A 13,874-nucleotide genomic window follows, 5' to 3' on the forward strand; every position below is an offset into this window, starting at 1 on the left:
CTTTTCCTCAGCTCATGAATCATTCTCAAAATAGGCCATATATTATGCCACAAGACAAGTTTTAAAAAATTCAAACAAATTGAAATTACATCACATATTTTCTCTGACTACAGTGGAATAAAACTAGAAATAAATATCAAGAGAAACTGAAAATTATATTAGTACATGGAAATTAAACAACATGCTTCTGAATGACCAGTGCATCAATGAAAATGTTTAGAAGAAAACTTAAAAAATTCTTGAAGCAAATGAAAATGGAAGCACAGCATACCCAAACCAAGAGTTACAGGATACAAAACCAATGTACAAAAATCAGTAGCATTGCTATATGTCAATGGTGAACAACCTGAAAAAGAAATAAAGAAGTAATCTCATCTGCAGTAGCCCCACATAAAATATCTACGAATTCAGTTAACCAAAGAAGTGAAAGATTTCTATAATGAAAACTATAAAATATTTATGTAAGATATTGAAGAGGACACAAAATAATGAAAAGACATTCCATGCTTATGATTGGAAAAATCAATATTGTGGCAATGCTCACAGTACCTAAATCAATCTGTTACTTGAATGCAATTCTTATCAAACTACCAATGATATTCTTTACAGAAATAGAAAAAAAAACCCTAAAATGTACTCATAACCATAAATGACCCAGAATAGCCAAAGCTATTCTAGGCAAAAAGAACAAAACTGGAGGAATCACATTACCTGACTTCAAATTATACTTCAGAGGAATCGTGCCAAAACAGGATGACACTGGCATGAAAACAGACACATGGACCAATGGAACAGAATAAAGAACCCATAAATAAATCCATACATTTATAGTGAACTCACTTTTGACAAAGGTGGCAAGAACATACATTGGTAAAAGGACAGTCTCTTCAATAAATGGTGCTGCAAAACTACATATACATTTGCAGAAGAAACTAGACTCCTATGACTTGCCATATATAAAATAAAATCAAAATACATTAATACTTAAATGAAAATATATTCAAATATATAATTATAAAATACATAAAATATAGAATTACAAAATATGTAATTACAAAGTAGATAAAATATAAACTTACAAAACAGATTAATATTTAAATTTAAGACTTCAAACTATCAAACTACTAAAAGAAAACATTGGAGAAACTCTCCAGAACATTGAACAGTACGAAGATTTCTTTAGTAATAGCCCAGAAAAACAAACCATCAAAGTAAAAATGGACAAATGAGTTTGCATCAAGTTTAAGAACTTCACAGAAAATACAATTTACAAGGTAAAAAGATGACCAACAGAATGGGACAAAATATTCACAAACTTTCCATTTCACAAGGGATTACTAACCACAATATGTGAGGACCTCAACTAATTTTATAAGAAAAACATCTAATAATCCAATTTAAAATGGCAAAAGTCTGAATAAACATTTTCCAAAAGAAGACATACTAATAACATACCAGCATATGAAATGGTACTCAACATTACTGACCATTAGAGAAATGCAAATCAAAACTACAGGATATCATTTTACCCCCGTGGAAATGACCTTTAAAAGATAGGCACTGAACAAAGGCTGGCAAAGATGTGGATAAAAGGGAACCTTCATACACAATTAGGGAAATGTAAATTAGTATAACAACTATGGAGAACGGTGGTTGGAGGATTAGAGGTTCCTCAAAATACTAAAAATAGAACTATCATGTGATTCAGTAATCCCATTGCTAGACATACACTGAAAAGAAAGAAAATCAAGATATTGAAGAGATATCTATATTCCCATGTTTGTTCATTGTAGTACAATTCACAATAGCCACGGTTTGGAAGCAACCTAAGTGTCCATCAACAGATGAATGGATAAAGCAAATGTGGTACATGGGCTGGGTTCAGTGTCTCAAGCCTATAATCTTAGCACTTCGGGAAGCCGAGGCAGGTAGATCACCTGAGGTCGGGAATTCAAAACCAGCCTGGTCAACGTGGCAAAACCCTGTCTCTACTAAAAATACAAAAATTAGCTGGGTGTGGTGGTATGCACCTGTAATCTCAGCCACTCCAGAGGCTGAGGCAGAATAATTGATTGAAACCGGGAGGTGGAGGTTGCAGTGAGCTGAGATTGCACCACTGCACTCCAGCCTGGGCAACAGAGCAAGACTCTGTCTCCAAAAAAAAAAAAAAAAAAAAAAAAAAGTGGTACATATCCACAATGGAGTATTATTAAGCCATAAAAATAATGAGACCATGTCAGTTTCAACAACATGAATTGAACTGGAGATCATTATGTTAAGTGAAATAAGCCTGGATCAGGAAGACAAACTTTGCAAGTTCTCATGTATTTGTAGAATCTAAAAATTAAAACAATTGAACCCATGGACAGAGAGAGTAGAGTGATTATTACCAGGGGCTGGTAAGGGTAGTGGGGGTGAGCAAAGTGGGGATGGTTACAACAGAATGTATTATACATTTTAAAAATCTAAACGTATAATTAGATTCCTTGAAACACAAAGAAAGGATAAATACTTGAGGTGATGGATACCCCATTTACACTGATGTGGTTATGTACTTTATGCCTGTATCAGAATATCTCATGCACTCCGTAATATGTATATTTATTATGTACCTACAAAAATTAAATTAAATATAAAAATTTTATATTAAAGAATATAAAAGTAAACTACAGGTCAATACTCTTGATGAACACAGAGGCAAAATCCTCAGCAAAATACTAGGAAATCTAATCCAGCAGCATATCAAAAAGTTAATTCCCCATGATCAAGTAATCTTTATTCCTGGAATGCAAATTTGGCTCAACATACACAAATCAATAAATTGGATTCACTACATGAACCAAATTCACATGATCACTTATAAGAGCGAACTAAATTTTGGGAACACAAGGACATAAAGATGGGAGGGATAAAACACTGGGGACTACCACAGGGGGAAGGGAGGGAAGGGGGCAACGTTGATAAACTACCTATTGTTTATTATGCTCACTATCTGGGTGATGACACCAGTTGTACAACAAAACTTTGCATAATGCAACATACCTATGTAACAAATCTACACATGCACCACCTGTATCTAAAATAAAAGTTGAATTTGAAAAGAAATAAATGGCGAGTTGTTAAAAAATGTGCAATGGAATACTATTCAGAAATTTAAAAACTCTTGATATGTGTAAAAAACATGATTGAATCTCTAGAAAATTATGCTGAGTGAAAAACATGAACCTCCAAAAGCAACATAGTTTGATTCCATTCATATATTATTCTTAAAATGACACAAAATTTTCAGCATGGAGAACACATTATGAGTTAGGAATTTTGCAGGGGGAGTGGATGTAATTATGAGAGGGCAGCACTAGGGATCTTTGTGATAACAGAAGTCTTTCGTATCTTAATTGTGGTGGTAGAGTCGTAAACTTATACATTATATAATTGCATTGAACTAAATGCACACACATAAATAACTGCATGTAAAACTAAGATTCGTTAAGTCTGCTTGAGTGTATCAAAATCAACTTTCCAATTGTGATTTGTGCTCTGCCTATATTAATACCTCCTACCTCCCAGACCTCTGGCAACCATGAATATTTTTACCATCTCCATAGTTTCATCTTTTTTTAGGACATCGTATAGTTGAAATTATATAGTATGTCACCTTTTCAGATTGTCGTATTAAGGTTTCTACTTAGTATGTAAGATTTCTCTATTTTTTATGGTTTGATGGTGTTGAATAATATCTACTGTATAAGTTCTCACTTAGCATTTAAGGTTTCTCTATGTCTTTTCGCTTCTTTTATCATTGAATAATATTTCATTGTATGAATGTACACTTTAAAAAATCTGTTCACCTGCTAAAGGACATATTGGTCATTTCCAAGTTTTAACAATTATAAATAAAGCTGCGATAAACATCCATGTGCATATTTTTGTGAGAATATGTTTTCTACTCATTGGGTATAAATATCAAGGAGTGTGACTGCTGAATTTTACAGTAACTGTGTATTTAGTGTTGTAAGAAACTGCCAAACTATCTTCCAAAGTGGCTGTGCCATTTTTCATTACTACCAACAATAAATGAGAGTTCCTGTTTTCTGACATTCTCACCAGCATTTGGTGTTGTTAGTATTCTGGATTTTTGCCATTCTCATAGGTATGTAGTGAATGTTTTTTATTGTTTTAATTTGCAACTCTAAATGACATGTAACATTATGCATCTTTTCACATAAAATTTTTGTCTTCTCTGCATCTTCTTTGGTGAGGTGTCGGTTCAGAACTCTTGTCCATTTTTTTCTTAATTCTTGACTACAGGTGCATTTACCACAGCAGACTAATTTTTTTTTTATTTTGCATAGAGATGGGGTGTTGTTATGTTGCCCAGGTTAGTCTCAAACTCCTGATCTCAAGTGACCCTACTGTCTCAGCCTCCCAAAGTGCTATGATTACATGCAAGAACCACCATGCCTGGCAGTCTTTTCCATTTAATTTAGTTGAGCTCTCTTCTGGATCCTCCAGGGGCTCTCCGTAGGAGACACTGTGGACACATGGCAAGGAATACTGGCCAGCCTGCTGTGTAGGACCCTTGGGCCATAAGTCCTCAGCCCTGGCTGGCAGGGAAGAGAGTAGGAAGCTGCCAATTTTGGCAGAACACCGCCAATATTGCAAATGAAAAGATAGGTGCCATTACAGTCCTGAAGAAAAGGAAAATGCCATAGAAAAGACTGGATCGGATCGAGGCTGACATATCAGACCCTTGAGAGCAAGCCAAGTATCAGGAAAGACAATTTTGAAAGTGAAGTTTGATTTGAGGAAGCCTGTTAAATACATTAGAGGTTTAAAAGACTTGATGTTATGAAATAGAATTCCAGATTACCACAAATTATTTATTTTGCCAAAATGATGACTCAATTTTTTTTTTTTTAAAACAAAAACCTTTTATAAGCCTTTTGAATTTAGTCAATGTTCACACACAGAATTTCTTTTGCAAGATTAACTTCTTAAGGAACTTTCCATATCTTGTTTAAACTTTTAGCTTTATATTATCTACTTAAAAAAACTTCTTTAACCCCAGGCAAAAATTTACCCTTTGGTGACATCTGCATTTTACCAATAATCTTTAAGGTTGCTTTTATTTCTCAAAGATTAAAGTCACATGAACCAAAAGGTACCACAGCATTTAAAAAATATTTGAGCTAAGCACTTATTTTCCTTTTAAGCCAATTAATTAGAGCTCTTTTTATAGACATCACAGACAACACATATATAACTACACAGACAGAAGGCGATCCAGTTGCGATAAGATTTTTTGTTTACCAACCTCCTAATTGGATTATTGGTTTCCAGGTGGAGCCCTTTAACAGTAAGGGTAGGAAAGTATGCAGTTTCTAGGGCCTAATACACAAGCATAGCTGGAAGACAAACATGAATTTTTAGAAGAATCCACCTGCCTCTAATTCCTGGGGCTCCATGAGGTAAACAGAGGTCTCTCCCAAAGGAATCCATGGTGCCTTTTCTTTTTTTCCCAAGGAGTCCCAAGCCATCAGAAATTATCTTAGGGTCCCTTATGTGTGCATTAGGAGTGCCAAGACAAAATGGAGAAAAATTATTCAGTCAACTGAGAAAAAAACCTTTTTCCAGCAAAACAAGATCCAAGAAGAGATAAACATAAAAGCCTTTTAAATATACCTATAACTTGGATATCCACTATTAATTAAGCTGATCATTCTTTAAGAAAATACTTTTAAATCCTTTATTACCCCACTTTAGCTGATGCCAAGCGGACAATATGTTTGGCTTTCAAATTTTACCAAAAGTAACCTTCCAGGTGCTCAGAGAACCCTCCCAGTTTCTCTGAGGGAAGAGAATCAATAAATGGCAAGGTTCACGCAGATATAACCAGGAAGGACTCATTCCCTAGGTCAAGATTGAACACCGGCTGCCACTGCAAAATGGCAGAGGCTAAAACAAAGCACTACCACATAGTTCTCCCAAGGATATAAAACAAGCTAGAGGCCTACAGCAAAGTTTGCTACTGACCAGTTCGCCAGGCTAATTTTAACAGAGGGCTTATGGAGTCCCAGGCCCACACCCCATCCTAAGGTAACTGTCTTCTTGACAGAACCATGCAGGAAGACATGCAAAGTACACCAGATTGGCTAAAGTCTAAGACCAACCTCACAAATCCTTTTTCATACTCAAAACTTTGCAGAGAATATAAACAGTGATTGTTGGGGTCCTGGCCTAGTAAAACATCTTCTAAAAGGAAAAACAGCCTCTGCCATAGAGAGCCCTCTCTACTTGCAGGGCTGTGTTATTAGTTGGTGCAAAAGCAATCACCTCCCCTGCCATCTAAGTAATGGCAAAAACCACAACTACTTTGCACCAATCTACCAACTCCTGACCTGGTGGAAAAAAAGGTAAAAATAAAAGTTTAAATTGCAGGGCTGGAAAGATTCCTGGGGTTTGAACCTCTTTTTCTTATACAAGTGGGTTCCTCCAATAGGGAGAGAAGCTTTTAATTGCTGTTGAACTGAGCTGGACCTCTTGGTCAGGCGAGGGGAAAGACTCTGTGGGCACGTGGCAAGGAATGCTGGCCAGCCTGCCGTGTGGGGCCCTTGGGCCATGAGTCTCAGCCCTGGCTGGCAGGGAAGAGATTGGGAAGCTGCCAGTTTTGGCAGAACACCGTCAATATTGCAAATGAAAAGTTGGTGCCATTACAGTCCTGAAAAAAAGGAAAATGCCATAGAAAAGACTGGATCGGATCTAGGCCGACATACCAGATCCCTGAGAGCAACAGCCTGGGATGGGGGGATGCAGCTTTGTCTACCCTCAGAAGTCTGAGGACAAGAAGGCTCAGAAATGAGACAGAAAAAGATTTTTTTTGGTCCACACTTTACTTATCTTTCATCATATCCCCGTACAGGCTACCAAAACGATGCAGGATTTTTTGCTCCTTAGTTCAGCTAAAATCTGGCTTTTCGTGTCACAACCAGGGAAAATGAGGCACACAGACACATTGAAAGGTGAGGAGAGCGGAATTTATTAAAAGAAAGGTCTCTGTATAAAAAGGGGGTCCTGCCAACAGGCTCCCTCCTCACAGACTGAATACCAGGCCACCATACTGAGAGCTGAAGAGGGCAGCCTCCTCCCACCTGCCTAAGGTGTGAATTCCTGCTGGCTGCACTCTATTCTTCCAGTGTGCAGGCAAGCCCTCAGTCTGAGCCACTCCACATTGATTTATTTCCCTTACTGCACATGTGTTGAGAGACAGAATTTTTCACTATGGGCATGGTTAGGCAAGCCTCCTGTACACAATGACCCGGGCAGGATTTGGCTGTCTCCTGTCTGTATCGATATGAGGGTTAAGACAATTCACAAAGAGAATATCCCTCTCGCATCATCGATACATTTTGGCGAAATGTTCAGTGGCACATATCTCCCAGGACCTTGCTAAACATACTTTTGCTAAGCCAATCACTTTCAAGGTACATTTCTGGCTATAAACCATATAAAAAAGGTTCTGTGTTATCCTAGATTTTGATTTGATATTTATACACTTTAATGTTATCGGTCATAAGATTGTATGCTATCATTTTGAGGATCACTATTCATACAGAGAAAACAAATTTACACGTGCAATTCTGTAGGAGACATTTGGTGAAACCACATTTTGTGCAAGAATGTACAATTAATGTTCCATCACTAAAATAAGAATATGCTACCTCCCTTTGAAATATGGAATACATTTTAAAATAAATAACTCAGATGAAGAAGCATAATATTGAGATGGCATTATCAGTAAGTTTTATCCAAAAGTTATAAATCATGTTTCATCTGAATGTATTTATAAACCTATTCCAATGCTCCCATTATGTTTGAATAATGGAGCAAAATCACATATTTCCACTGATTCATTAGTCTTTTGGAAAGTGACAAATTTGAAAGATTACTCTGACATGAAATACATACAGTTTTATGCAAATACATAATTTAGTCCCATCTCATAGCATATACTGTTAGCTGAAATAAAAACGGTTACATAGAAAACACCAGTGTGGATGCTACACTGGAGAGGTGTTCAAAAAAGGCATCATGTGAACTATTTCAGACTTTGTTAATTCATTATGCTGATAAATTTAGACATAGTTAAATTTGCTTTAGCCTACACTGTTACATTTCAGGTTAAAAGACAATAAAACTAAGATGTATTCTAAGCACTGTCATATTAATTTTATTATGAAATTTTCTCCCAAAATGTCTAGTTATGTTCCCTCCCACCCCAAGTCTTGCTCTGTCACCCAGGCTGGAGTGCAATGGCACGATTTCAGCTCACTACAACCTCCGCCTCCCAGGTTCAAGCAATTCTCCTGCCTTAGTCTCCTCCTGAATAGCTGGAATTACAGGTGCACACCAATATGCCTGGCTAATTTTTGTATTTTTAGTAGAGACAGGGTTTCACCATGTTGGTGAGGCTGGCCTCAAACTCCTGATCTCGTGATCCGCCTGCCTCAGCCTCCCAAAGTGCTGAGAGTGAGCCACCGCGTCTGCCCCTAGTTTACTTTTTCTAAGCTGTGACCATACGAAGTGGAGTGATGAAAATCTAGATAATTCTAGGTAACATCGTTGCACCTAAAACATAAATGCTAATAGAGATGATCAGGTTCAATTATATTAATTTTTTTCTATTTCCATATTACTCTTTGTTGATAAATCTGTAGATTATTTTAAAAAACACTTTCAGAGTAAGACAAGTTATAAAAATATGCAAGTTGATTCTATCATTGCCTCCATATGCATTTTCACAAATTTGGAATAAATTCTTATTTATTGGAATATAATATGTATGTATTTGTTTGTTCATGCATATAGATTACAGAAATTATTCACATAGAAATGCATTCATGAGAATGTATGAATAAAGAAAAACAAAATATATAGGAAAAGAGAACAATCTGCAGAACCCTAGAATTCAAGATGAAGACATTTCTTGAACTGAATTCTGTATATAACAGGATCAGAATTCCTTAAAGCTCATATTGTAATATAGATACAGGTTGTATTGGATGAGAATTTTTAAGGCTGAAGCCTATTTTAAAGACTCAACTATTACGATCGAGTCACAGTGAGGTGAAATTTTAAAAAGATTTCAAGAAATTATAATTATCTACCTAAATTTACCCCAAGTTAGTCTATTTCTGTATTGGGCTGCCATAAGATTTAAACTTAAAATACATTAATTTGCTTTAAATACTAAATTCAATGAGATTTCTGATGTTTGGTGTACTATAAAAATTGTTTGGGAATATAAAGGTGAATTAAAAATGTTTCTCATTTCTGTAAACCTCTATCTCAAAATCGAAAAAGCTAAGAATAGTTAAGTGCAATTTTACAACTACATACAAAGTTTTCTGGGGTCAAAAATGGAAAAGATACAGCATAATATAAGGAACAGTTGGCATTTTACCTATACCTTGTGTAATGTATTAATAATTGACCATAAAATATAATTAAATACCTGCTGTGTACAGGCACTGTACTGAAAATGGAACAATAAATATAGATTAAAGACCAAATGTTATAACAATTGAAAACACAGATTAGTTAAAATTTCAACTCTTCCACCTAATAGCACTGAGATCTCAGAATACCTGGGTTCCAATGTGGACTCCATCACCAAGAAGCAGTGAGAAATTTATACAAGTGATACACATCTGCAAAACATGGGTCAAAATTCTTGTCCTGAGAATTGTTACAAGTATTAAAGCGTGCAAATAGATTACAAAAATGCTTGCAGAGTAAGCACACAATAAATGACAATTATAATACTGTTGTAAAAGAAACACTCCTTCTATTCATATCATCTTTTCTAAGAACTCCAGTGCTAATGAGTTCTTCCTTACATGAAGGTTTCACAGGAGGGATTTGACATGATTTAATTATGATTGCTCCCTGGTTGACAGCAATTATAAGCACTATCAATTGTAAGATGCTTCTCCATTTTATTAATGTTAAATGTACAAAAATATGTTTTAGAATTGATAAAACTGGGTAATGTTAAGAGTAATACCATTAGCAATTCAATGACAGCCATTCCTCTAAGAAACTTTAATGGGGTAAATGGAACATAGTGTGTTAGCCATAGTCTTGGAATGGTGATATGTTTGAATCAGTGAATGGCATTCAGTAACTATGTAAACCTGAGAAAATCTTATCTCATAAGGTAGTTGTAAGAATTAAAATATAACAATGCATGGATATACTCAGCATATTATTTGACACTTTCATGGCTTAAATGTTGCTTTAAAAAGTTAGGGATGTGAAAATATTCACACGTTATTATGAGTACAGACTGTGGTCTGAATGTGTTCCCCGTAATTCATTTGTTAAAAACTTTATTTCCAATGCAACCATATTGGGAGGTAGGGCCCCTGGGGAGGTGTTTAGGTGATGAGGGCTCCACTCTCATGAATGGATTGATGCTGTTGTAAAAAGGGCTAGCAGGAGTGGATTCCTTTTCTCCTCATGTTCTACCATGTGAGGACACAGCACTCTTTCCCTTTTTGCCCTTTTTGTCTGCAACCATGAGAGAACACAGCAAGTTTGTCCTCACCAGATGCTGATGTCTTGATCTTAAACCTCCCAGACTACACAATTGTGATAAATAAATTTCTGCTTTTTATAAATTACCCAGTCTAACATATTTTTATAGCAGAACACAACAAAGACAGAATACACTGATTTTATAACTTAAAAAATTACATAAAAATTTAAAATAAAATTTTGTCAAAAATATGATGAAACACACGTTTGTTAACTGATATATATTTTATCTTCTATATGTGACATAGAAAATCAATTTTTCTAAAGCTGAAAATGCTCCTGTAGTGGTTAAGGTTCTCCAGACAAATAGCCCCAGTTGTTTCTTGAAGAGAGTGAAGAGAAAAAGAGAGAGAGAGACTATGAGGAATTGGCTCGCCCGATTGTGGAGGCTGAGAAGTCCTACAATCTCCTTTCTGCAAGATGGAGACCCAGGGAAGCCAGTGGTGTAATTCGAGTATAAATGCTTGAGAACCTGAGAAGTCAATGGTATAACTCTCAGTCTGATAGCCTAAAATATGAGATGAGACATTCCAGTTTAATCCACAAAGCAGGAAAAAATAGGAGGTGGGGTGAGTTTCTCCTTCCTCCAGTTTTTGTTCCATTCAGGCCCTAAAGAGACTGGATGATGTCCATCTACATTGGGGAGAGCGATCTATTTTATTGTGTCTATAGATTCAAAAACTAATTGCATCTTGAAACACACACAGACACACCCGGAAATCATTTAATCTGAGCACCTCATGGCCAATAAAATGGACACATAAAATTAATTATTACAACCATCTTCTGAGTTAAGTGAGTGCACAACTTAAGGATTTTTGCATTACATCCCCAAATACTTTGATATAAATAAGTGTTACTTGATAACTTCAATTCAAATAAATGGATGTGATATCGCTAATAGAACTTCACCCTACCTTTTGTCCAGCCAACTGTCCTACTCTTGCTTCTGTTTCTAATAATACTTTCTAAAAGCTGATTGTTTGCATTTACAGTGAAGAAAATATTCTTTAGCATATTAGTTTATTAATTTGTTCAATGATATTTATTGGGTACCTGATATCGCTCAGCATATTCTACTTCTAAGGAATAGCTGTGAAACAAGCAAATGAAAAGGCATTGCTGATATTAAACTAATTGTTAGTGAACACAGACTTTAAAAATACATAAAATATGTTAGAAAATGCCAAGTGTTATAATGATAAATAAAACAGTAAATAAATAAGGTAGCCAGGTGGAAAAGTGTTTGCAATTTTAAATAAGATCATAAGAAAACCTTGTCTCAGAAGCTGACATTTGATCAAAGACTGGAAGGAAATGAAGGAGTGAATCATATAGTCATCTAAAGAGAGTCCCAGGCAATAGAAAAAAAAGTTCCAATGCCTGAAGTGATATCTTGCTCATATATCACAGGAAAAGCTTCACAAAAATAAGGAAGAAAAACAGTGTTAAGAGATAAGATCGGAGAGGTAGTATGGGTCCAAATGATACAGGGCACTGTCACCTTAAAAAGACCTTTTGTTAACATTGAATAAAAAAGGAAGGTATCAAACTTGCATATTAACAGGATCACTCTAGATTCTGTGTTAAAAATAGACTATGAAAAATCAGAGTAGAAGCAGGCACACTAGCTATGAGGCTATTGCATTAGTCCAGGAAGATGTCGACATATGGTGATGTTAATGACCATCATATGGTTAATTCATTTTGAGTCCGCATGTTATTTCACCTCTTTGACACAATTGATCACTCACTCCTCTATGACAATTTTTAAAATCTTGCTTAGCCTCCCAAGCCATAACATTTACCTAGTTTCCTCCCCAGGAGTCTAGTTCAGGGGAGTTATTTTGCTGCCTCCACTCCCACTCTAGCTGAGCCCAGCCAGGGATATTTGGCAATATCTGAAGAAACCTTCAGGTTTGTCTCACCTGGGGACAGGATATGCTTCTGGCATCTAGCAGGTAAAGGTCAATGATGCTGTTAAACATCCTATAATGTATAGGATAGTCTCTCATATCAAAGAATTATGAGGCCCCAAATGTCACTAGTGCTGAGACTGAGAAACCATGGTTTACCTTCTTGCTGATTCTTATTTTCCAGACATTTAAATTTTGCCATTGGACCCAGACTCAGTTATTGGACCTCTTCTCTTTCCATATTCTCTCACTGTCTAAGTGATCACTAAGTGACGTAAGTCTGCAGTCAGAAGACTCCCAAATTTACATCTCAGTCCTGGACTTCTGCTTCAAACAATGCTCCATCTGTCCAACGGCCCATTCAAAATATCTAACACATAGATGTTTCTTAGATCTTTGCAAATTAACAAGCCACAAACTGAACTACTGGTTTGTTCCCAGAAACTTTTCTCTCATGGTCTATCTTGATAAGTAACAATTCCATTTTTTTTAGATTATTTAAGCCAAAAATACTGGAACACATTTGATTCCTTTCCTTTTGTTACATTCTACATTGAGTCCTTCAGGAAATCTTTTCTGCTTACCTTTCCAAATATATCAACATATCAATCACTTCTCATCATGCCCACTATTTTCAAACTGGTTCAGTGTCAATTAACTTTTATTTGTAGTATTTCAATAGTTTCTTAACTGCACATCCACCTTAATTTTTGTCTCCAATCGTCTATTATTTATCTACCCAAAAATCTGACAAATGATTTTAGATCTTAAGTAGATTTTGAAAATTCTCCCAAGTCTTTTCTTTTTACTAGTAATAAAAGGCACTTTAAAAAATGATACTGGGCCAGGCTCGGTGGCTCACACCTGTAATCCCAGCATTTTGGGAGGTTGAGATGGGCAGATCATGAGATTAGGAGATAGAGACAATTCTGGCTAACATGGTGACACCCCGTCTCTACTGAAAATACAAAAATTAGCTGGGTATGGTGGTACAGGCCTATAATCCCAGCTACTCGGGAGGCTGAGGCAGAAGAATCGCTTGAACTTGGAAGGTGGAGATTTCAGTGAGCTGAGATGGCACCACTGCACTCCAGCCTGGTGACAGAGGGAGACTCTATCTCAAAAAAAAAAAAAAAAATGACACTATTACTTGATGCAAACCAACTGATTCTTACTAGGATTGTTTAATCATGACAATGATACTCAGACTTAACAGTTCTGAGGAGTTGGTGATAAAAAGATGTGAGAAAAGGGGAAAAAAAGTGTAAACCTGCAGGTTTGTAGAGTCTTCCTATAATAAAAGAGAAAGAATAAGTAGAAATTTTAGCACACTCTGCTGGGATGCCTTTTTTTCTGCTTTGA

Source organism: Nomascus leucogenys, chromosome 25, assembly GCF_006542625.1.
Source record: "Nomascus leucogenys isolate Asia chromosome 25, Asia_NLE_v1, whole genome shotgun sequence".
In the NCBI taxonomy this organism is placed as follows: domain Eukaryota; kingdom Metazoa; phylum Chordata; class Mammalia; order Primates; family Hylobatidae; genus Nomascus; species Nomascus leucogenys.